General features: G+C 41.1%; 1 pseudogene; it reads left to right on the forward strand.

The window, feature by feature from the left end:
* The first annotated feature begins 21907 nt into the window (after positions 1-21907).
* On the forward strand, positions 21908-22947 carry LOC137991590 (uncharacterized; annotated as a pseudogene).
* Positions 22948-23484: the final 537 nt, after the last annotated feature.

Consider the following 23484-nt stretch of genomic DNA (forward strand, 5'->3'; position numbering starts at 1 on the left):
TGGAAGTTGTCAAGCAGTTACACCAATATTCAATACGATGTCTTCAAATTCACAAAGCAAGTTCTTAAAGACTTCCATTCTAATCAAGAAGACACACTGCAACACCACTTAACATCTCAACGTTTCTTTTTTACAAATGTTATCAAACACTCATTGTCATCTGTTAACACTATTTGGTCGTCTGCCCAGTCTCATCTACCCAAGAACATCTATAATTTTACCATTCCCTACATCAACAACTCCCTTCCTAGGACGTATGAACACTCCTCCATATTAACGCTGGTTGTCAACATTACCTTGATCACTTCACCTGGAGACACGACTCAATTCTCAACTTCATTGCCACCACACTTCAACCTGTAATTAATGATCACTCATCACTCTATGCTGATGTCAATGGTTTTCCGAGTCCTTCAATTATAACTGGTGACAACTATCGTCCAGATCATCTTTTCCTAATACAGTCCAAGTGCCTATATATTCTAGAACTAACAGGTTGTTTCGAATCTAACCTTAAAAACAATGCAGCACACAAAAAAGAAAAATACATGAATGTGGTCAAAGACATGAGAAGTAACTACAGATTATGTTAAATGTGTAAACCTTTCCAATAATTTTCACTTTCTGGAGAAGGAGACATTATGATAAATCAACCCTGTCCTTTTTGAGTGGTTGTGTATACCGTGTAAACATGTTCCAAAATATTGGTCCAAGAAGCATGGTAGTCTGCATTTTAGACCCAGTCTGCAGTCTGCATTTTATACTGATCGATTTCTGGAGTCAAGTAGACTATTGCACGACTGACAAAACAACGTAAAAATGTATCTTTTAACGACATTTGAGCTGGCCTGCATAAGTCTACTTGACTTTTATAAGTATCTTTTATTTAAAATCTAGTTAACATAGTTTTAAAAAAGCATAAATTGGCTATAAAAAATAGGGATAAAATAGTTTTAAAATAGGTATAAAATAGGTATAAAATAGGATGTAAAATAGGAAAAAAATAGATTTAAAATAGGCACTATTTTCGTAAGCGTACGATTATCTCTGATCCAACAATGGTCAAGACTAATCGTCCACGGTTTTTGCAAAGGTTTAAAACCTCAAAAAAGGTTGAAGTCTGGCACTGAGAAGTTTAATGATGCAAAGAGCATTGAAGACACAGCAAAACCTATAGCATCAGCAGGATTTTTAAAATGATTTCATACAGTCCTTTCTTACTCAATACCAACGAGGTCATGCTGAACCACACTTATTTATGGCTCATTGAAGGGTAAACAGAAGAATTCTTACTGGATTTGTTTTGAAGTGTTTCAAGGAACTGTCAGAAATCACACCAGGTAACACTCCTAAGACCAAAATTAAATTATTACAATTTTATAATTGTCAGAAATTGTGCAGCAATAATTGAGCATTTCAATTTATATAGTTTCATTTATAACAGTGATGTTCCTGTCAAATTTAGTGCACACATGTCAGGGTGAGACCAGAACACAACAATGACAGACTAACCACAAAATTGTAATAAAAACCTTCTGCAATAGTAATGATTAAAGAGAGACACGGATTGATGATGCAACAAGAGAAGCAAAAGCGAAACAGTATAACTAGTGAAGACGCAAAATAAGCCATGAAGCGTTCGAAATTGCAGATTGTTTGGTCTCCATTCTACACAGTGGCACCTCCAATTACACCTTCTCAATTATGGAAGAATTAAGGAAAGACGCTGAAGCAAAGCTTCAGATGTTGCAGTTTACAAATAAGAAAAGCAGCGGAATCTTAAAGAAAACAAATAAGACACAGAAACACTTTATGAGCAAATTATAGTAGAAGAGGTTGACATGATGAACCTGAGGCTTGAGCAGGCAACCTTCAATACGGCAAAAAACCCAGAAATGTGGCGAAATGCGGCGGAAAAATAGCACATGTAGTTGTTGAGATTGATGAAGAAATCAAGACGGAATCAATTAGAACCGGGGTGCCACAGGGATCCTTGTTAGGTCAGTAGTGGTGTGGGATACTTCATCCCACTTTTGACGGTTGGAAATGGAGCGTTCTGATTGGTTGATTCCAATGTTGGCGGGACACGTTCGTTAGGGGGACATTCAAACCATGACGTCACAGACAAGTAACGCTCTGCGGACCCTCAGGAAACAGGTTGGGGTGTTTTGCGTCACCTTATAGGAAATTCGAATTGGGGGTATTACAGAGACCCAAGCCCCCCACCGCCAGAAAAAAACAAGACAGGATAGTTTCTCTCCGAATCAAACGGCTTAGTAACTAGAATCATAAAGGTACTATTTGTACAAGAAGAAGGAAAAAAAGCATAAAATAATGTCACACTATGTACAAGATGGTGCCCCGCACACGCACCCCGCAACTTGACAGATTAAAACTCAAGGAGCTCCCCGAAGGACGTGTCCTCGAAACAGGATGTGTCTGCAACATGAGTTGCTCATTTTACTCATGAGTTGCTCGGAGCGACTCCCTCAATTTGAGTTACTCAGGGTTGCTCGGAGTTACTCCTCGGGTGCTCATTTGCTTGTGAGTTGCTCATTTTACTCATGGGTTGCTCATTTTTACTCATGAGTTGCTCGGAGTGACTCCCTCAATTTGAGTTACTCAGGGTTGCTCGGAGTTACTCACCAATTGTTCATTTTGCTCATGAATTGCTCGTTTACTCGTTGGTTACTCATGAGTTGCTCGGAGTGACACCCTCAATTTGAGTAACACGTGTTTCCTGGAGCACTCGTTTGGTCTCCCTTGACTGAACAAAGCCGGCAAGGGTTTCATTCAGTTCGAGGCATGAGGGCTCTGTCTCGTCCGTTGAGCAAAGTGGAATCCCTCTGAGCTTGCTCCTCTTTTGTCGATGGCATAGATTTTGTCTCTGCCTGATTTTGTTCTTGTTTTTGTGATAGTGCTGTTTCGCATATGCCTGACGTCGGGCTTTGTTTCCGTAGTAGTATTGTCTCCTCTTGGCTTTCATCTTGTCCTTCTGTCGGCAGGCGAGGATCGTTTCTGCTGTCATTTCATCCACTGGCTTCGGGGGTTTGCCACTCCATCGAGCATTTCCTTTGGGATGGTGTCTTTGACCCCGTCTGGTTCAGTCCTTTGGCTAGGCTGTCGCATTGGTTCTGTGTTTGCAACCATCACCATACAGGGTGTCTCCACGGTATAGGTTGGCGTTGTCATGAGCGGAAGTTGTGTCATGGTCGTTTCTCCTTCTCTATTTGGGTCTCTCACTTTTTGTCGTGTCTTGTCCCTCCATCTCTTCTTGTGCTCCTTGACCTTGTCCAGGTTTTTGATGCGCCATCGTTTGAGTTGCTCGTGCTTGTTCCCTTTCTGGATTTTCACTTGTCGCTTCAATCTTTCGATCTCTTGAATCAGTGCTGCGAGTGTGGCCTCCATGTCTTGTGGATACACTTAACAAAAGCAACCGGAGATCAGTCAGACCACATTGTCCTCCTCGGTGGCTTCTCGTTTATGATCTTTGCAGCCGTTTCACCCTTTTATTGGTTCCTGCAAGAGTAAACCCAGGCTACACCTACAGTACTGTGCAAAAAGAATGCAAACAACTCCCTTCCTAGGACGTATGAATACGACAAGATGGAGATTATCACAAAGTCCTGATTGCTCCTTTTGCCTTAACTCTGAGTCACTCCTCCATATTAACGCTGGTTGTCAACATTACCTTGATCACTTCACCTGGAGACACGACTCAATTCTCAACTTCATTGCCACCACACTTCAACCTGTAATTAATGATCACTCATCACTCTATGCTGATGTCAATGAGAGTGATGTCACTGATGTCAGAGCCACGCGAATATTCAAGCGAAATTTCGTCGTTACATAGCGAAATTTCGTCGTGGCATAGCGAAATAGTGAAAGTTTGCAGCGAGTATGTCCTCCTTCTCGCTTGTCTCTCCAATCCGTCTTCCTCTCGGGTGGCTTCGATGACAATAAAATTATTTAAGCGGGCAGATTAGTCATGGTAAAGGAAGCGCTTTTACAATCCCTTTCTAATTCAGTCAATGCATGACATGTGGATTGCTTCTAAGAAATATGTCACGAAAGTGTCGATTGCCCATGTGTTTTCGAGTTCTGAGTAACCAATATGTCATGAGAAGTGTCTATTGCCAAATAACTCGAGTTTGGATCATCGCACACCGCTAAAACTTTGATATGCTCATGATTTATTACCCTCCTACAACATCTCAATTTCTTGACTTAATTTATTGAATGGTAAGCGATTTTATTTTTTCTTTGCGTGGTACTTGCGTGACGTGAAAACCAAGAAGAATTGCTATTGTCGGTTAATGGTATGTTAAATTGTCTATGGCTGTATTCTTGGAGTCTCAAGATTGATGTATCGGGCGTACCAAAAATCTTATGTCTTTTTATTGACAAAATAGCAATTGAATAAAGGAAACGAAATCGCTTGTAATGCTTGTCTACAGTTTCATTCAGGTTGTGTTTACACTCAAGGTTGAGAGAAGAAATACAGTTGTTGATTCCATTCATTCATTAAAATGCGAAACACTAACCAAGACTTTACAAAATTTCGCTTTAGGCCGCGGCTACACGTGCAATTTTTTGCTCGCGATGGTCATGTGATTTGCTTCAAATTTTGTCGCGTCACCAGCGCGCGATGAAAATCGTAAGTGTAGCCACCCTTGAACTGCCGACCCGACAACTGAAAAAATCGCGAGAAATTCAACTAAATCAAGTTCTCACGATTTTTTTCAACGGCTTTTTCTGCTGTCGCGTTGCCAGTTCAAGAGTGGCTACAATTGCGATTTTCATCGTGCGCTGGCGACGCGACCAAATTAGAAAAAATTGCATCACCAGCGAGAGCAGAAATCGCTGGTGTGGCCGCGGCTTCAGGATTACGATATTTCGATTAAAGGCGCTGTTACACTGTGAAATGTTAAGTTCTTCAATTTTCGTTTCAGTACGTACGAACTCCAACCGAAATTTCCTTGTTAGATTTGCGAATTTTCGTCCTCCGTTCGAATTTTCGTGTGGCTCAGCGAAATTTCGAAGAAATTTCGGCTGAAAAATCACACCTTTCCCACCGAAATTTCGAGAGAACAATAAACGAAATTCGACGAAATTCGTTTGCATTCTTTTTGCACAGTACTGTAGGAGTTCTCACCCATATCCTCAGTGTGCTCCCTACTCATTTTGGGGGGAGTCACTCCAAGGGATGATGAGTAGCTCATTCTGAGTCACTCGCCCCGTCACTCAAATCCTAGGCTACACCTAGGATTTCTCACTCTTACCTTCAGTGTTTACCCTACTCACTTTGGGGGGTCACTCCAAGGACTGATGAGTAGCTCATTCTGAGTCACTCCCACCGTCACTCACAATGAGTATTTTGGGGTAATCACTCCATGGGGTGATGAGTAACTCCTTCTGAGTCACTCGCCCCCATGCCTCGCAGTGGGTATTTTGGGGGAGTCACTCCAAGGGCTGATGAGTAGCTCATTCTGAGTCACTCACACCGTCACTCACAATGAGTATTTTGGGGGGAGTCACTCCAAGGGCTGGTGAGTAACTCATCGTTACTCATTGTGAGTCAAACGCTCCGTGACTCACAATGAGTATAAAAGCAGACGTCAAACTCACGATGCTCATTTAGAGCAATCCCTCTGGGTGAGTGTATGGCACATCTCAGCCGCTACTGCCACAAACCATTTGGTCGAGCTTATAACAGAGACCGTCACAAGAGACGAGGTTGTTGGAAACGTTTAGACCAGGAGCATGTAGGAGACACAACCATGGGGGACATATTTGAGGAAAAACCACCCTATGCTGCCTCGGAAGAGAGAAGTGAAGAAGATGAGGAGCAAAACCAAGATGAAGAGGAAGAACAAGACTCCCACTTGGACTCCGACATGGTCATCGAGTCTGAGGATGAAGACTTTAGTGACAGGGAAATAGATGACCAAGATCCCTGGGAAACTTTGCGAGTCACTGAGTTCAACCTATGACAAAAAAGCCAACAAGTTCTTGAAACGATAGCTGAGGCCAAAGCTTTCAATGCCCTGTTACCCATTGTTGCGAGGGCTGTACTTGCACTATCTCCAGTGGTTTGAACGTCTAAAGCATGACCCCGTACATAAAGACGTTATGAAAACCCGACATCGTTTGATGGAGGAGGATTAAATGGATGTTGAAGAGGCTACAGATGCAGCGGTGGAGAGACGGAAATTTTGTATTGAACAGGATCTTCCAACCGCGTCCCATCCCAATGCAAGATGAAGAACAAAATGATGATGACCAGTGAACGATTTTTAGGTGTACAAAGTAAAGAACGCTGTTTGTGCGACTGTGCATTTGTGTATTGAATGCATGGGTCCTCAGGCCTCCTTATTTTGTGAATACAGAACGCACCCAGAGACTGGGACTTGTTTGACTTTTGTATTTTTGTTTATAATAACCTATGGACATGGACTTGGTTAAACCGGGACGAGGCTCGGCACAAGGCTGCCTCCCACATTCCCGATTGTCAATAGCTCTTTTATTTCTAATTAAATTGTTTCATTCGTAAAAAAATCCTATTTTTGTCTTGTCTTAAATGATTAAAGTTGACCTCGTTTCCATTTTTTTGACGTGAGGGGTCTGGGTCCCTGTGACATCATCCTTTTCAACCAATCCTCGTGTGTGATGTCATCCCCTCTCGGCCAATCCTGTACACGACGTCTCTATATATGTCACGACCCTCCTCTCTTCACCCTCTTTTTACAACATGGTCGCCTGCTGAATGGATCTCCGCCATTTTTTTCCATGTAACCCCATGATGAGAAACGTTCATTTCTACAATGAGGTCTCAAGAACTCTTTTTAAAAAGAGAATAAAGACACTGGACTGTCTCGAAAGGATTCCTAGCACAAACTTGGTGGATGGAGATGAAGTGACCTCTCGCTGCTCGGAGTTTCAAAGAATGGTTCAAGTTCAAAAGCAACAGCTACATGAGCGCCATCTCCAAAGAAAGAAATGTCGCCTTCCAATGCGTAACGATGTAATCAAAGCGTTCTGGAAAATCTATGAAAATCAAGCTTGGGAGCGTTACTCAAAGCATCATAGAGCAGAAGAAACGATGTGTGTGTAAAGGCGGCCATAGTATCGGTCAACAGAAATGATATTCTAAAATTTTGGCGTGAAGAGTGCAAGATGATGTTTCCCCCGGTAGAACAACACCATATGGTACCCTTTCATGATCGATGGGTGCAAAAACAGATTACGGACAAAGACAATATTGAAAAGATGAAAGAAAGATTGATTGCGCAAAGCAGGTCATTGGAGGGTTCTTAAATAGTTGAATGGTGTGCATGTGTGGGGCACCAAAAGACTGAGTAGTGATGTGACTTCTGCGGTTGCGATCAAGATCCACTGCATCATCACTGCCCTCAAGTGAAATGTTATCACTTTGTACAGTGCATGTGTGGTCAAAGGGGGCTGGATCACGATACCCGCTACATCCATCATGAATGGACCCAACGATTCCTAGCCGCTCATACGCCCAGGACCTGTCTACGGCTGATGTCGACCCAACCACACTATAGACACTTTCGATTTTGTCCCGAACGCATGTAAAACATGCATTGTTCTTCTCATTAAACGTTGTTTTATTTGACATTCATGTGTGAGTTCTTCATGACGGGCCTATATGTGTCTCAATTAATTTTTTTGGTCTGGTTGAAAACATGGGCCCCTCCAAGTCCTCTGAATCGAGAACAAGTGGGGTTCTCCATCCAATGTGGCGTTTTTGAGGGTGTCCTGCCCCAGGCCCTCTGCAAAAAGTGCGGTTGAAAACGAGGTCGTCTGATCAGTATAAAATAGCGCATTTGAGTCTAAGAAACCCAAATTTCAAGATGGAGAGCTGGTGGGACGTCCTCCCACCAGAGCTGCAGGAGAACATTTTAAAGTTGAAAGCCTGGGCAGAGCACCGGGACAAAATGAAAGCCCTGGTGGAGGAGATTGGTGAGTTTTACCTACAACCCTTACCTGAAGACACAACCACTAATCCGCCCTCCAGAAGCAAACCCGGCCTGTTCAGGTGCAGCAGATGTGAGCGGTTTCACAAAATAGGAAACCGGAGACATTATTATTTCCCCGATGAGCGGCGCTGCCCTGATTGCAGCAAATTTTTTTGTTCCTGCCTCAGTTGAGGTAAACTTGTAAATAGTTTTGTAGACTTTTTTAGAAATCTTGTAAATATGACAACTTTTGTTTACGTTTCGTTTGCATGATCTTTTTTTCCTTCCCGAGGAGCTTGCGGATAAAAGACTCCTCTGTGAATTTTTAGGGAATTTTTTTAAACCATTTTTTTTTTCGCTGTTAATAGTTGTACATAGACGTTTTTTTCAACTTGTAAATAGTTTCAGAACGTTTGTAAATATATGTGACGAAAAGAAAGAACATGTTGAGCTTGCATGCTCTCTTTTTTTCCGTGGTGTTTTTTCTCCTTCCCTGGGAGAATGCGGGTGACCTTCACAATTTTTTTTTTTTGCATTTGGTTAAAAAAAAAATATCCTCCATGACTTTTTTAAACGCATCTTTTAGAACTAATAATTCCGAATGATACACATTTTTTTTTTCATTCATAAGAGCTTTCATTTGATGATCTAGCGCGATGTTCATGAATTGACACTTAACCGAGCACATGCTCACAAAAAAACAACTCGCATACTGTTCCTCACGAACTTCCATTTTATGTTCCAGCGGATGTTCTAAAATGGTCTGAAATGTTTCCCATCCTTTTTGGCTGTAAAAAATCATTCCGAACAGTCCGCAAAACATCATTTATTTTTTGTTTGAACAAACGAACCACATAAAGCGTTTGAGTTTGATTTTGAACTTGACCTTGAGAGAGACCTCTACTCAAGATTCCTTGACCTTGACTCTATGAGGGGTTTATAATCAAGATTCAAGACGCATTCTTTGTAGATGAACCCATGAAATTGGTTGGGAAAAAAAAACAGGAGAAACAAAAAAATGGTTTCGTCCATGATTTGTAGAAAAAAAGGAGAAAATCCAATCATTCAACCTCGAACGGGGAAACCTGAGCTTGACCATCTCCTGTCTCCTTTCTGCTACGTACGATTCATTCATCTGATTCAACACACGTACATGATGACGTTACAAACTAGGACAACCTCAGGGACGGGAGTGTTCGAACCATTTTTTTCTTGGCGGGAAATGATGTGGCAACGCTGCAGTTGGCAACCTGTGTTTTTCTGAAAAGGGACAAAAAAATTTAATCCTTCTTCAAAGATATTTCTTTTTGAGAGTCTCTCTTTTTACACGAACATGGGCGCTACCACAAAACAACAAAGGAAGCACGAACGTGTTCGTGCATGGAAGCAGGCGAACCGCGATAAAGTTCTTGCTCAAAAGAAAAGATCCAGGGGTCAAAGAAACTGTATGCAGCCGGACATCGACCCAAAATTAATGAGTACCGTTGCCGATATCGCCAGGCGAAAAAATGTGCTCGGGAACTTCAGGCACAACATCAGCTTCTGGTTCCAAGTGGAAGCTTGTTGGTGTCCGAAACTGCAAAGGATCTCTTGACCGAAGCTTGCGCTCGTCTAGCCAGCCGAGAAGCAACAAGTTCAGGTGGGTTTTTTTCTCTTAGGAACTCGTTTTTATTTCTTTTTTCTCTCATTTACGTGGTCATTGTTATCTCTTTATTTACACAGGGAACGGGGAGTGTTCAAGAACAACGGAAAGCAAAGGATCCGGAGGCAAACAGGGAGCGAATTCGGGAGCAACAAAGAGCTCATTACCATGCAAACAAAACAAGGCTCTGCGAATACAAAAGACAGTACTATGCAAGCCACCGCGAACAAATTCCTGAGCGTAGACAACTCCATCGCCAAACCCACCTCGAACAAATTCTTCAAAGCAGCCGACGATATTACTATACACGTCGGAGAAAGTGCCTCGAAATTCAAAGACGGTACAGGGCGAACCATCGCGAACAAAGTCGTGAATACCACCAACGATATCGCGATACACGTCGGAGATGTGAGCTGGGTTACTGTTTGCTCGAAGCCTTGCCGACCGATGCCTGTCCATTGCATGTCATTGATACGGCAGGTGGTGGATGGCTCGTACGTAAGTATGGGCTCCAGCCTCCTACGCCTCCCTACCTGAGAGAAGGCTTGGCGCGTGTGGACAACCTGGTTCCTCCCGCATCCCTGTCTTTGTCGTCGGATCTATCGCCGCCGACCGGCTAGACAAGTTATTGCTTCGTGCCTCTCCCGCAGGATCATCGTCCATCGCTTCCGACGTGGTAGCGAAACTAAACGACCTGGTACCACCCTGCACCGAACCTGCACGACGATCCACACCTCTCGCACAACGGCCGTGACTACCTCCAGCAGCGCCAGAGCAGGATGAGGAACCCGTTGTTGATGCCCCTCAAATCGTATTGCGGCGCGTGTGGGCGAATCACGCTCATTCTCAGGTGCGAGCGGAGGCAGAGCCTGAACAGCGTTAAGCCGCCTTGGAGCGTGAGCAGCGCATCCAAAATGCTATTCGGGAGGTAGTGGTTCGTCCAGGACTGGATTTGGGTCTGGCTCACGCAGCCGTGCAATTTGAACGTGAAGACCGTGTTGGATCTTGTGTGGCTGCTGAGTTCTTTGCAGAGACCCAAGCCACTTTTGTTTAATACCGTAAACGTCCATGTATAAGCCGCATCCGTAGATAAGCCGCACCCCGAATTTAGAAGCGCATATTTTGGAAAAAATGTAGTACAATAAAGTTTGAAGTTCCAGTATAAACGTTCTATTGCTATAAACCAACAAGGACAAACAATCAAGGTTTCATCCATATAAGTTGAAATACGAAAGAGTGCTTAGCAGCCAAGCTTTAAACGCGGAGAGGAGTCTGGGCCACGGCCTGGGTATCATGACCACGTCGACGACCACGTCGGGTCTATAAAGATGTTTGGAAACCCGTAATTGGCCAAAAAAATTCATGCAGAACAGGAGCTTGATAATGCAGTCGACAAATTTGCCGAGAAGGTGGTCAAGGACAACGAAACAGTTGGCCATTTACCTCGCGAGTACTCGCGAATTTTGTGGTATTTTATCGCACGAGGCAGAAAGATATGCGTGGAAGTGACTGGCCAAAGACGTCACTGCAAACAGCTGTGCGGAGGAATGGAGATTCCTTGTAGGTTGGTGTTTACTTGTTCAAGTAAAGCCAAAATTAATCGCTTGAAAGAACTCTTGCAGAGAAAGATTCGCCGATAAACACTCGAAGACACAAACAGCTCCTTTAGGAGCCACCACTCATTAAAAAGTAAAGGAACAACAGCAACATGCTCTCAGTTTCTTTTATGTTTCGTTACTGAGATCTTAAGAAGTTGTATGAATATTAATTGGGTTTTTCAAAACTCAAAACACAGATGTATCCATGGATAAGCCGCACCCTTGATTTATGGCTTCAATTTTGTGAAAAAAGTGCGGCTTATACATGGACGTTTACGGTATGTATGTTAATGATCTTAATTACTTTGTTTGTAATACGTCCTTAAGGAGGTATGCTGATGACACAACCGAATATGCCTTGGATGTCTCACTGATGGTTCTGCAGTGTGTTATTAACTCTGACCTCACCGTGTTATCTAGATGGTTTGGGTTCAATTATCTACAGATCAATGCCGCTAAAACGCAAGCCCTTGTCATATCAATATGAATTTCACCTTAACAATGCGAGGATTGGGACGCAAGATACAATTAAGATCCTAGGGATAGTTTTAGACAGTAAACTGACTTTTAAGGTGCACATAAAGGAACAGCTGAAAAAAAGCATGTGCAAAGGCTTCGGCCTTGCGGAGACTGCGCAAGTTCATTCCGAAGTATGTAATGGTACGTCTCTACAAGGCGTATGTTCTCCCACATATTGAGTATTGCAGCTCTCTTTTGCTGTGTATAGGTAATGCTGAGACAACCAAAATGGAGAGCACTAATTATCATTTATTAAGAAGTATCATAGGCTATCCGAAGTCTGTTTCATACGACTACCTCCTAAAAATAATTAATATCAAGTCTTTAGAACAACGCAGGCAATTCTTGTCACTAGTTATGTTATATAAATGCTTGTACAGCCACGGAGCACCCTATATTAGTACGTTTTTTAATCTTAAGAATGTTAAATACAATTTACATGGGCTCAGCACAAGGCTGGAACACCCCCCCCCCCCCCCCCCCCCCATTCAACTTGGAGTATATGCATCGATCTTTTACCTTTTTGGTTAGTAAACTGTGGAATGCGTTGCCTCCAATGCTTAGAGAGTGTAAAGACATTGCATCTTTTAAGCGTGCTCTTAAAGTTCATATGACTTGAAGCATAGAGAATTTAACACTTAAAACGATTCTTTTTAATTTTTAAAAATGTTGTAAATAGATTAATTACTAGTCAGTATTTTGGTAGGGTTTATTAATTGATTGATCAATTTTATCCTTTTATATTTTGCACAATTTAATACTTTGTACAATTTTATTCTTTGACATCAGTACACACATACACGTTTTAACAACCAATTACAAGCTCCTTGGTGTTACGTGTATAAATAAAGTATTATCATTATTATTATTATTATTATTATTATTATCATTATTAATGGATAACTGGCTCGAGAAGACAAAACACGACACGAATGAGCATAAGCGAGCAGAAGAACAAGCTAACAAGGAGCACGCCCACACAGAACAGCTTAAGTTTGAAAGCCAACAGATGGAAATAAAGCTAGGATATGAACACAAACTGGGAAAGACGATAATGAATCAGCCTGAAGTGCAAAATGAACGAAGTGGGCGACCAAACCTACCCAAACTCACTGTTCGAGGGAACATGAGGAGTGATTACCCTTGAAATAAATTTCAAGCTGAAATTGATAAATCACGCTTGGCGCCTGTAACTAAATTTGCCAACTCAAAGGAGCTCCTGGATCCAAAATAGGAACGGAAATTGACGGCCTCCCTTTAACAACAGAGGGCTATGAAACAGCAAAGAAGAATATTACGGAAATAGTAAACATGTGCATCCAAAACATCATGAGCTTGCCCGTCATCACAGGGACACAGCCCGCAAGGATACATGAATTCAACAAGACACTGCTGTACAATGTGCAATCTTTGGAGATCCTTGGGAAGTTAAGAGTTGTACCAGACAAACTGTGGGGCATAAAAGCAGATCTGGTGAGGGAGCATGAAGACTGGCAGAACTGGGTCTTCCCACAGCTGGTGAAGGTTTTGAAAATGTGGAAAGAAATTCATCCAGTCGAAAGCAACACAGAAAGAAATCAAATTCGTTTACATGACAAAAGCTTTCAAACCAAGGATTCCTCACCACCACAAAGAGGGTGTGCTTATTGTGATGCCGTTGCTGTCAGTGAACTGTCAGACGATTGTGACAGTGACAGACCTCCATCATAATTTAGCAGCCAAACAATTATGTTTTAATTGCAAACATCACGCACTGGAGTGCCAAATCCACTCTAAGTGTCAAGTCACCCAATGTGAACACCACAGATTCATTTACAAAAGATCATGCGATAGCAGACAGAATGGTGAAAGGTCCAGTGAATATTTGATGACCGCAATGGCCACAGAAAACAAAGCTGTCGCATATCCAATCATTACAGTCAATATAAATCCTCACACACTGGTATGCTGAAAAGCTGCTCTGGGTTAGGTACCACTTTTCTCAGACTGAACAGTGTATAGCTAAGGGGTAAGCAGCTTACTTTACTTATTAATGCATGTTTGTTGTTTTTCAGGTAAGAGTTTTAATACCTGAAGCAACAGAACCAGCAGGGTATTAATTCACCTTTGCCAAATTCTGCAAAATTCATTTGTTTTTGGAGCCAGTTTGTTTGCTCAAGCCTCTCAGTCTCAGTCCATGGGATGCAAATATGTGAAGAGTCAGATCCAACAAGGAGCTTCACGTATGATCACCATCACTGGGAAGCATAGTTTGTAGATACATTTGCTCAAGCGAGCAACTCTGTGAGTTCTGCAGTCACTAAAGGCACTTTCTGATCAACCTCTGGATCAAACATCAAGTGGTGATCTGGATGGGGTTACTCCAATCAAGGTAAACCCCACTACCAGTTGATGAAGATGATCGCATTGCAAGTGAGAATTCTATGGCATCTTCTGCTTTCAAAGTGACTGCTGATCTAGATGGCCTTACTCCCATCAAATAGACCTGCCCTCAGCTGACGTACTGGTATATCCCATTGAAAGTCACGATTGTCCAACTCCTGACCCAGATTGTTTTGATGGTGGTGATGCAGAAGAAGTAACCATGATCTTCTCCACAAAGTCTACTGTTGCTAGCTCTTCAGTCATAAACCAGCAAAGATGCAGAAAACAGCCTCTTGGTGTTGCACATCAAATACAGTATGGACTTCTCCCAAGTCAGTCTTCCCCATTCAAGAGGGTAGCAACATTCGCTCTTTCGGGGCATGAATCTACCCTTGTTGACAGCGTGGTTCAAGGTGGCATACCATTTCAGGGCAGCAGCCTGATAGATGCTGTTGATCTTGTTTCCTTAAGGGGCTGTAGGCTGAAGTCTGAGGAGAATTACCTCACCAATTTTGTAATTGAAGCCTATCTTGAGCTAATTTCCTGTCAGACCAAATGCAGTGAAAGAAAAGTGGAATTTCCGGGGTGGGAGCGTTTTGAAAAAACTAGTGAGCAGGCAGCCAGCCAAAGATGTTGAGCAGGATGTTGTTCTTGTGCCCTGTAACCCGCAAGAAGGAAAGAATTGGTTTTTGCTTGCTCTTTTCCCTAAGGAAAAAGAGATTCTGGTGCTTGATAGCATAGCAGGAATATTTGTCAAGCCATCTACTAAACATGCAGTTTATAAAATGTGGATGCTGCTGGAAGAACTGGACACAAACATTGATTCCAGTGAGTGGAATTTATACACCAACAAGCCAACAGACATCCCCCAGCAGCTGACGGACCATCACGGTGGGGTCTACCTTTGCATGTATATGCAAGGTGTTTGGTGTTGAAATACCCCATTCTTGCATGCCGTGTATCTTTCAGAAGCATGATGATTTTTGAGCTGCATCAATGACAACTTCGAAACCTCTCTTTTGCTGATAAGAACTTTAATTTGTAAACAAGAATATTTGTATATCGAATTAATTTTAAGAACGGTTTTCTCCTTCTTGAGGTAAAAATTATTGGCAACGCGTTGATGAGCACAAGAATGCGTCTTCCTCCATTGGAAAACATTTCCGTCTGGAACATTCCTATGTTCTCAATGACCTTACGGGGAATTTTACCATTCTAAAAAAGTGCAAGAGCAAGTTTGACTGTCCCATTTATGAAATGTTTTTAATTAATGAACTGAGACCAAGCCTCAATGTACAGTCAGACTGAATTCGTGCGAAAGTGTTTTAATCCTTTTTTATTCTTGCATGCTTTTAACACCCCCTTTTGTATATTCTCATACTTTACATACTTTTACTTCTTAGTTTTATATTTACATGTATGCAAAATTTTACCTTCACTTTTAAGCTTGGTAATTACCGAAGTTCAGTCAAAACGTCGCGCATTTTTCCCGATAATTTTTACCTCAATTTGTTTTAAATAGCCTTTACTTATAAGGTTTTCTCCTTCTCTCAAAGTGCACCAGTAAAATGCGCTTTAAGTAAGACACACTGGGGCATTTATGTGCCTATGCTTGTTAACACCTAGCAGTTTTAACATATTTCCAGCCTAACTTTAAGAGATTTAGTTCTAATCTTCATGTTACTACACTGGCTAAAAATTTACCTTGAGTAACAGAGACACTCGGGCATTCATTTGCCTGTGTTTGTTAACACCTAAGAGCACTGACTATTTTTCAGCTTTCAAGAGATAAAAGTTCTAATCTTTCTTTTACTACATTGGTTACAAATCTACCTTGAGTAACAGAGACACTGGGACATTCATTTGCCTATGTTTGTTAACACTAGGAGTACTAACTATTTTTCGGCTTTTAAGAGATTAAAGTTCTAATCTTTCTGTTACTACACTGGGTAAAAAATTAACTTGAGACACTGGGGTATTCATTTGCTAACTATAGTATGACAATATTTACGTAAGAATGAAGTAATGAAACAATGAAGTAATGGTATACATCTTAAAACTGTGAGGGAAATTTTCTTAAATAAGAAAGGGAGTGTTAAATCAACTAGGAATTTGTGAGCATTACATTTCCTATGTAATAGCGCAGAGTTAGTTTTCCACATTCTTGGTGGTGAAACATGTCTGGCCACCAGATGAGTTCGAACTCCCTCGAGGCTCTCCCATCTCCCTCGCCTATTATTAGGGATGCACGGTAAGTTGGGAATTGGCGTATAACGTGACCTCTCGCTCGTGCCTTTGCAAGGACGATGGCTGAGATTCCTCCAAGGCTGGCCTGTTGATTGTCATCCACTTCTTGTTGTCCATGAAATGCTTTGGAAATAGCAAGCGGTATGCTGCTATCAGCGAATACTGCTTTTATCTCATCAATTTCAAAACTCTTCCATGATATATACGTCGTGGTTGGTCTCCATATGGAAGGTCTCCAGTGTGAACGCTTGGCGATTTTATTGACAAAGGTTTAAGTTAGGTTGGCTAAAAATCTCTGAAGATACCCAACAGGGCAGCCCAATGTCTCAACCTTCGACCATTTTCCTGATAAAGAATAACCAAGAATTACTGGAGATATCACAACGCATTCAAAACCCTTGCAACGTATTGATCCTTTAGTACCTTTCGCAACAGCCATTTTTATTTTCAATAAGTTCATGACTAAAAAACTATTTCCGTTGTTTGAAACAAGAATATAATTGATTTAAAATTCCCACCATCTTACTTGCATGTGCAGCATCCTGCCGTTAGAAAAGTGTTAATTCTGTAAATGTCAGTTTGATCTAGGGAGCCACAAGTTTAAAAATTATATTTATTTAAAAGCGCCGATAACGTCAGTACTAGTACTTGTTTGTTTGGATGGTATTTTCCCAGACTTTCCTTCACAATTGGTGTCAAAAAAACTTCCGATGCAATGTTCAGAAATGGCTTATTTCTTCATGGGACAACCGAATATTTGATGACAGGGTTTTCTCCAAATTGAGACCTTTTCGTTGAGGCTCGGGGCTTTAGTCCTTGACATTTTTGAAGCAGAACTGTAGCTGTCCTTTTGACGCCGACGGAGTAATTCCAGTTGGAGATCAATGATGATGTTCTAGATAGAATTCAATGCTTATCTCCCTCAGCAAATTGTAGGGAAGCAGTTGACACTTCCTCCGATATTTCTCCAACAGAAACAGTCGTAAATATTTGTTATATTAAACTCGATAAAAGACTTCAAACGATTAACAGTTCTTTACACAGAAGGCGCCAATAACTATGACTGGCTTTCCGTTTAAAATAATCGAAAAGAAAACTCTTTGTATGTAATCTCAAAGAACAGTGGCACCATTGCAGCACAACTGTGGGTAGACTTTCAAGACCAGCTACGCAAACCTTGCGCATTTATCGGTGAAAAGTTTATTTACACAATTCCAGCCGAGCGCTCTTTGACATATGGCAGTTGATACATTTGTCAAGTGCCTACCGGAAGTGATTTTGATTGGCTAGTTTTTTGGAGACACATAACGTACTGTGATGGGGGCGGAAGGTTTAATTGAAAGACTCTGTGCCAGGCTTTCCTTTCCTATTCCTTCTAGGAAACGCCTGATACTCAGGTTACTGTGATAGTTACATGGTACTTGGGTTATTGCATAAATACCTGATACTTTTGGATGTAAAGTTGAGTTAATGCTCTGTGCTACTCCCGTAAGCCACATTTTGTAGTGTCGCAGATTCGTGGAATTCAAATTTCCACGACTTGGCTATGGAACTGGTATCTCCTTGTCATCGTTATAAAATGGTAACAGGGCAAATTAGGGCGCGACGAAAGTGCTATCCGATAGCCCGGGGCAAGTGGAATGACTTGTCGGGCTAGCGTTTTCTTATCATAGCTTGCCCGACAGGCAAGCACCGTTGGTTCCTCTTTTCTGATGATAAATTGAGCTTTTATACCAAAAAGTGTGTAGCAGAAAGCTCCTGAGAGAAAATGATAATGTTGAGGCCAAATTAATGTAGCGTGACAACGTTTTGCGCTGAATTTTATTTGCGTCTGTAAATAACGTCATGACTTTTTCTGCTTATTACATAAGCGACCGAAATATAATTTTTGAAATGACAATATTTGCCGACTGACAGCGTGCAGTGCAAGACAATCAGCCTAATTAAATTCCAGCCAAGTCACGGTGCAGTGGATTTTCTTGGAAATTTAGGTGCGTTTCGTTGGGAAAATCCAAATCCAGATTCTTGTTTCTATTTTAAAGCTGCCAATTCATTATTAAAACAAAAAAGGCCCACTTCGTGTAAAGTTAAAAAAAAAAAGAAAAAACTCGCTTGAAGAAAAGCTAGCAGACCTGGTGCCGTTATCATGCGATAAAAAAATAAAAACAAAAACACGCAACTTGAGTAATTTAAAACACGATGCTTTCCCACTTCTGGAAGAGTTTGTCAGCTTGACGAGCTTTGAAGAGAATTTACTCCATCGAATGTCGACAGACTTCAGATTACAGTGGTAGTTTAATTGACCGATTGCAACGTTCATGACATTCATCAAAATAACTGTGTTGTGATTTCCGTAAATTTATAATATTTTTAACCGTCAACGGGGGTACATGTAACTGCAGATGTAAACATCGAAGGAACAAACCCATTCGAATTCAGAGGTTATTTTTCCTTTACTATTTCGCCCATGTTTGGATAAAATGTTACTCTGAAACAATCATTTGCAATTTATAAGAATTTTCTGGTCTTACAAAGGGAAACAATTTTCATACATGTGAGTTAACTGCGTTGATTATATGCAAATTGCAATCGGGCCGATGGCAGACAAAGAGACACATTCTGTAGATATTCAAATTGACTAAAGGCATTCCCAAACTTTCAGCAAATTTGTTGATGATGTTCATTCCAAGAACCTCGTTCATGCTACAACAAGTTGCAAAATTGTTGAGACACTTTCATTAAAATACACCTTTTCTAACTTCCAATACTCGGCGTATCTAGAATTTAAACCTTTCCCACTTCCTCTCCCCTCTCCTTCTTTCAATGTTGACTGCTTAAGTTCCCAACATTTTTTTGTCTCGCTAGCAACATTGATAAGGGGGGAAGGGGGGCTGCAGTGTGAGAGATAATAGGGAAATTAATAACGCCCCAAGAAGGTGAAGTGTCTCCACTATTTTTGCAACTTGTTGTCTGATTGATTGCAATAATTTTGCCAGTCCGGATTTGAATCCTATAGGGAAACGTTTCAACGTAGAAAAGCAGGAACTAAAGAAACAATCATTAAATATTGTATAAGCTCTGAAACATTTCAGAAGTTTGCACGCGAAGTGCAAAGCACATTGTACCAAACACGAAAGGATATTAATTATTGACATATGGTAGCATCGATTTTCGAGTGTTTGGACTTATCATCGCTAACAGAAGACTCCGTATCAAGTACTAAAGCGAGCAAAGTATTTTGCACTGCAGATCTGATGCTCCGAAAGTTACACATGGCTCGTATTATGTAACACAATACCATTTATTGTGTTTCTTGGTGACGTCAACCGGGATGGTGGCGTTACAGTTGAAAATCGTATCTTCGAGGAAACAGCACAATTCAACTAGTATTTTCTTTTCTAATCAATCCAATACATTACCAGGTGATTCGTAATAAAGCTCACACAGTTAGAAATTCTGTACATATCGTCTATTCCATTTACCAACGGTCTACCATCCAAGCACGGTCTACCATTACAACAGCAAGAAATATGATATCATATTATTTTCTCAGTGAAAAGTTGTTGTAGACCGTGTAGACCGTTTCATATAAATGTCATAATGTGTAGCCGGTACAAATTTCTTCACTTTTGTATCTCATTGTAAAACAAATCTCGCAAAGGATTTAACACAATCGGGTGCTTTCTTTTGATCATTGTGCTCGGTCAGTCATTCCAAAGAACATGGAATTAGCCTGTACCCAACACGTCACTTAGAAGACTTGCTAGTAAGCGTTATCGATCCCTTCTCTGGCAGCAGACTAGCCCGAAAGCAATAAGTAATGTTACGAATGGACTTCTATGAAAGTGTATCTTTGTATAACAATGTTTGCTAAGAATTGATTTTTCGGAAAGTGGATGTTCCCTTTAAATGGCATGCGATCGCAGTTAAAGGAGAGGTTATGTCTGTTTCTCATTCGTAAACAACAGCTAATTCCGTACATGTTGCGCGTGCTTTAGATGTCATGTGTCGACCGAAATATAGGTGTTTAAGGCAAATTATTTCGAAATCAGTTCCAGGATATTTCTAGCATACTTTAAAAGGCGAAAGGATGGAAATCACACCTTTTCGTCTACCAAATTATGTGTATGTTCGACTTGACTCACAGAAAGCACTGAAATGCCTTCAAATTACGTCATACCGAAACCCCGCCAAAATCCAGTTTGTCGCTGGCCATTTTCCATTCACAGCAGATCAGAGAATTAAACCCCTTTTTTTGGAAACACCATATTAAACGCAAACTATAGACGCCTTCCCGTTCCAATAAACAAAGTGACCGTACGCCAATACAGTGACAACCAACTCAGACAACAAGTTGCAAAATTGTTGAGACACTTTCATTAAAAAACACCTTTTCTAACTTCCAATACTCGGCGTATCTAGAATTTAAACCTTTCCCACTTCCTCTCCCCTCTCCCCCTTCCAATGTTGACTGCTTAAGTTCCCAACATTTTTTTGTCTCGCTAGCAACACTGATAAGGGGGGAAGGGGGGCTGCAGTGTGAGAGATAATAGGGAAATTAATAACGCCCCAAGAAGGTGAAGTGTCTCCACTATTTTTGCAACTTGTTGTAGCAGTACAAACAAGGAACTGAAATATTTCCTATAGATCACTGTTCAACTGTTTTAGTAAATATCTCTTATATTACACTAGGCAAACTATGAACTGTGAGGTTGAAGTTAAAACGAAAATTACATTCAAGAATCAATTGAAAATACTACGAAGAATCAGTTTATATCTATGCTTGGTATCATTACTTGTATTTTGCATAATTAAATAGATCTGATTATTCTTTATAAACAATTTAATTTCGGGCTAGCTCCTCAGACCTTCGGGCTAGTAACCTCAAGTAACAGCTTGCCCTAAGAGCAACCTCCTCTTTTCATTTTCGTCTCACCCTGCAATTGGTTGAGCGCTTCTACGCTTGGATGCTCTTTGTTTGCGCAAAGCTGTAGTTGTTGTATATTTTGCATCACAAGAATCACAGTGTGTCTTGTATGGAGCCATTTTGTCATCTAAAATAAGTGAGAATTCCTTTTAAACATGCCGTACGGATGTTAGTCAAACAATCGTATTGTTGGGTGTTGACTTCCGATGCATCTTGCTGAACATCACACTTATTGTTGAGTCGGGTCATGGATGTCGTGGAGAGAAAAAGAAGGCATTACTTTAAAAGTTTGCGTAAAGAACAGAAGAAACAGCGGAAAGAAAGAAAGGAACTGGAGAAACAAGAGATAGAGAGAGAGAAAGCAACAGAGAGAAAGATTTCAAACTTTCGTGAGTAAGATAAGAAGCAAAATTCAAGCAGGGGTAAACGTTGAGGAAGACGAATTGTTACTTTCGCAAAGTAAAGATGTCGACCCGGGAGCTTGCACAAGCAATCTGTCAAACTGCAAGGGGACAACAGTCACAGAAGCTGAAAAAGTGCTAAGTTACATAGCAGTGCTAAAAAGGGAAATGAACGGACCAGCGAAAGCCAAAAGAGATCGAGACCGGTAGACGAATCACGAGGCATGATAAAAGAGATTGATAATAAGCACATTGTTCTCTCAGGGAAAACGATCGGTGTAAGTACATTTGGGACTTGCCGATTAGCAAAGTACAGAAGCTTTCATGTTGTTGTGAAGCAGTACAAACTGTTTGCTGATAGTACCTCAGAGAAGCAAAAAAAGATCTCCTATGCGAGGCAAAGGTGATAGCAAGTCTTGGGGATCATTCAGGTGTGCCACTCCTTTTTGGCGTACAAACTTTGCAACCTTCTTTTTGCATAGTCTTGGAGTTTCATGGTGACAAATAGCATAGCCTGAATACCTATCAAGCTGCTTCTAAGAAGAAACTGACTGCTGCAGAATGGAAAGACGTGTTAAACCGCGTTACTGAAGCTCTTGAACATATCTATAAGGGCTTTCTGCACAACGATTTGAAAGCGAGTAACGTTGTTCTTGAAAGAAGAGATAACATCTTCAATGCTGTAATTATGGACTTCGGCAAGAGCACAACCATCGATGGAACAAAAAAGAAGAAGCATTTATCGAAAGCAGACCAAAGAGTTTATCGACAGAGGTACCCGCACAATGCACCAGAGATTGTAAGCGGTACTGGAAGTCAAACATTTAAGTGATGTATGTTCTCTGGCCAAATTAGTGAATTTTGTTTGTGACAAAACTGACATAGCGTTAAGTGCCGAATTTGTTATTGTAAAGAATCTAGCGTTGTCTTGAAAGAAGAGATAACATTTTCAATGCTGTAATCATCGACTTCGGCAAGACCACAACCATCGATAGAACAAAAAAAGAAGAAGAATTTATCGAAAGCCGACCACAGAGTTTATCGACAGAGGTACCTGCACAATGCACCAGAGATTGTAAGCGGTACTGGAAGTCAAACAACTGCTAGTGATGTATATTCTCTGGCCAAATTAGTGAATTTTGTTTGTGACAAAGCTGACATAGTGTTAAGTGCCGAATTTGTTATTGTAAAGAATCTTGCATTGTCTGAAGATCCAAAGGCACAACCAAAACTTCCTGACTGCGTTTGTAAAGCCAGTCCTTGACTAACTTGATGTTCTAGTCTCAGTTAAAAAACTTTTCAAGTTCAAGTGCGCTTCACACTGATTTCATTTATTGCGATTATTTTGATAAGTATGAAGGTATTCTAAGCTTTGCATTAATTCATTGGCCAAGTCTTTAAAACACGGGGCGTAATAGTTAGCAGTATGTTGTATCTAAGCAGATCACATTCCGACTGTAGGGACGAACTATCCTCTACTTGCCCGTGAACATGAAGACCAAAGGATTTTTGTAGTTTGTAAGTTCAGAAAAAGAGAAAAGAACACACAGTAGAGTCATCAGATGCCATGTTTGCTTCAGCTAGCGGAACTGGCAGTAATTTCTTTATTCTTTCAGAGCGCCTTTATCAGATTCGAGTTCCTGCGTAGGGTTGGGCATGATGCAAATGTACAGTAGCTAAAAGCTTTGATTGGCCAAGTAGGGACAATGTTGATGATGTTGATGATGTTCATCTCAGCTGTGTTTTTTATGGGCCAGTCCAGTTAATAGGTAATACACCTTTCACAATTTTGGAAGAAGAG

Source organism: Montipora foliosa, chromosome 2 (assembly GCF_036669935.1).
Source record: "Montipora foliosa isolate CH-2021 chromosome 2, ASM3666993v2, whole genome shotgun sequence".
In the NCBI taxonomy this organism is placed as follows: Eukaryota; Metazoa; Cnidaria; class Anthozoa; order Scleractinia; family Acroporidae; genus Montipora; species Montipora foliosa.